The sequence below is a fragment of the Leuresthes tenuis genome, unplaced genomic scaffold, assembly GCF_036924035.1.
Source record: "Leuresthes tenuis unplaced genomic scaffold, fLeuTen1.0.hap1 SCAF_96, whole genome shotgun sequence".
NCBI classification, from domain to species: domain Eukaryota; kingdom Metazoa; phylum Chordata; class Actinopteri; order Atheriniformes; family Atherinopsidae; genus Leuresthes; species Leuresthes tenuis.
The window spans coordinates 1867-4524 of record NW_027325450.1 but is presented as its reverse complement, the minus strand read 5'-3'; the positions used below and the strand labels follow the sequence as shown (position 1 = coordinate 4524).

Here is a 2658-nt window from a genome sequence, read left to right as displayed (position 1 = left end):
ACTCTAGTGCTTCCTCTAAAATAATTTCCTTTCTCAATTTAGAAATGTGTGTGTGTAAGTCACAACACCCGTGACACCAAAACGGCTTTCTTTTCTCTACACTCTGCACTATGAGCACACACACCAAATCAGAAAGGCTTTTTTCTCTCTTTTCTACGTTATGGACTGTGGGGACACAAAACCGCTCTCTCTCTTTTTTTTTTTTTATCGTGTGCCAGGGCGTTGTCTCACGTATTAGATTATGCTTAAGATACGAATGGGTTTATCAGTCACATCAGAATCCATACATACTGATCCTCCTGTAATAAAATGGTCGGATCTTATCAAACACACTTTGTTTCTTGTGACAATCAAGTCAGCGAAACAGCGTATACACGTCAAGACACTGAATCAAGTTTGCCACAAGAACTCATAAGTTTGGCAGTATTGCTCTGCCGTCAGCAATCATACACCCATTTTATTTTCGTGAGACATGTGCAAGCACCTGTTCATCTACTGTTCTATCACTATGAATTAGTGATCTATTATCAATAAGGATACTTCTACAAGGACTTCTTATGTTGTCAGTTGGTATATATGAATAAGTGGGTAGCTACTGACAAGCATTAAGCATGTCACACAGCCCAAACATATAACATTTCAGGACACACCACACAGTTAACAACCACAGTGAAGCGTGTCAAAGCCCAAACATGTAACATTCAACAGGACACTTACACAACACATTCAAATCAAACAGGCAGACAACATACAAGAACATATACCCCAGCCGGCATTGCTCCCTGCCTATTTTCGTACAGCACACTATGTGTGCGCACACCTTTATTCACAAACTCTTCAACTTATACTCTTTTACCGAAGCTGCTACAGCTCGATTGGCCGAATACCCTTTGATCCTATTTCAGTGAATTTGACATCTGCCTTACATATAACAGATTAGCGGTTTAGCAGTTTTAATTTAGTTTGAGTGAAGGAATTCATTTTATAGCAAAATCCGAAATCGTGAAGAACTCATGAAAGTAAGCTTATTCTCGGATTCCTGAAACTTTAGATTTGCTCTTTCTTTTACTGCAAAGTACAACGTTGTTTTTTTTGTTTAAATCTTTCTAGACATGGTAAATATTAAGGACAAAGCAGTTTTCACATAGTTTGAGTGAAGGAATTCATTTTATAGATAAAATCCCAAGAGTCTGCTGAGAAAAGAGAGTGAATGCGAAGTAGACTTTAACACGGCTATGGGAGCGAGCCGAGTGTGGGCTAACCGGGAGAATTGCTTGAAAGAAACGCGACACCGAATGAGCGGTCAGAACAAAGCCTCAATACGGGATTCTCGTGGTGTTTTTGTTGCTGCCTTGTCTTTTGCATAGAGTAAAAGACAAGGCAGCCATCGAATAGGGCCCGATTGTTCCTACTTGGTCAGCCGAGGAGCAAGGGGGGGGGGGCGTTTCAACCAAGCAACGTTCACCATGGGGAAGGTGGCTATACCAACTAGCCTGATGCCCTGCTCCCGCAGTGACGGATAATTGTACTCTGGTTTCTCTTCATAACATACAAGTCTTTCGCCTTTTACTAAAGACTTCCGTGGAGAGCAGCACTAATGAGTTGTTTCTATTATTGGCAGGCTTTACCTTTGCGGGTGAAGCCCTTTCTGTCTGTGCAAAAGAAATCTTGCTACTTTGCAGAGTGACTTCTCTGAGTAGAGTCGCCTTACTTGTTGCGACTGTGCCGATGTTCGAAGCTGGAGTGCAAAGTTGTTGCTTGAATGGTGCTTGCTGGAGCATGCGGGAGTGCAAAGTTATACCATTTAAAAGGGCTGAAGAGTGCTCAGTGCAGCGGGTGGGCGGAGGTGCAACGTGACACTCTGGCCACCTATGGCCATAAAAAGAACATTGCTACAAGTGCGCATTGTGCCAGCAAGGGCCCTCGGACCTGAAACAGTGGACAGTTATCGCTTCTCGGCCTTTTGGCTAAGATCAAGTGTAGTATCTGTTCTTATCAGTTTAATATGTCCTCTATACGAGGACAACATATTAAATGGATTTTTAAGAATAGGAGTTGAAAAAGAAGCTTGCTCCGTTCACTCCAAGCCTCGACCCGGTACTGCAGTGCCGCTGGGAACGGTGCGCTCTCCTCTGCTCTTGTGAAAAAGCAAACAGCGGTGCAGGATGGAAGTTTCAGGGAGCCCAAGATGAAACTTTCTTTTAATCTGCTGAGAAAAGAGAGTGAATGCGAAGTGGACTTTAACACGGCTCTGGGAGCGAGCCGAGTGCGGGCTAACCGGGAGAATTGCTTGAAAGAAACGCGACACCGAATGAGTGGTCAGAACAAAGCCTCAATACGGTGTTCCCGTGGTGTTTGTGGCTGCCTTGTCTTTTGCACAGAGTAAAAGACAAGGCAGCCATCGAATAGATTGTTTCTACTTGGTCAGCCGAGGAGCAGGGGGGGGGGGGGGCAAGCGTCTCAACCAAGCAAAGCTCACCAAGTAGGAACAATCGGGCCCTTTTCGATGGCTGCAACACCTGAAAGAGATATTGATGCGAGACCCGATCAAATGCTTTTTCAAAGTCTAAATTTAAGATGACAAGCCGGGTGTTTCTGTCTCTAGCGTAATCAATGATGTCTCGAATCAGTACGAGGCTGTCGGTGAGTTGTCTCCCT

At 44.1% G+C, this 2658-nt stretch overlaps 2 non-coding genes across 2 annotated transcripts; both read left to right on the top strand.

Moving 5' to 3' along the window:
• The first annotated feature begins 1525 nt into the window (after positions 1 to 1525).
• On the top strand, positions 1526 to 1639 carry LOC140286484 (U5 spliceosomal RNA). The gene has a single exon (XR_011911286.1). It is a non-coding gene; the product is annotated as a U5 spliceosomal RNA (small nuclear RNA).
• A 308-nt stretch (positions 1640 to 1947) lies between these two features.
• Positions 1948 to 2131, top strand: LOC140286501 (U2 spliceosomal RNA). The gene has a single exon (XR_011911301.1). It is a non-coding gene; the product is annotated as a U2 spliceosomal RNA (small nuclear RNA).
• The last annotated feature ends 527 nt before the right edge of the window (positions 2132 to 2658 follow it).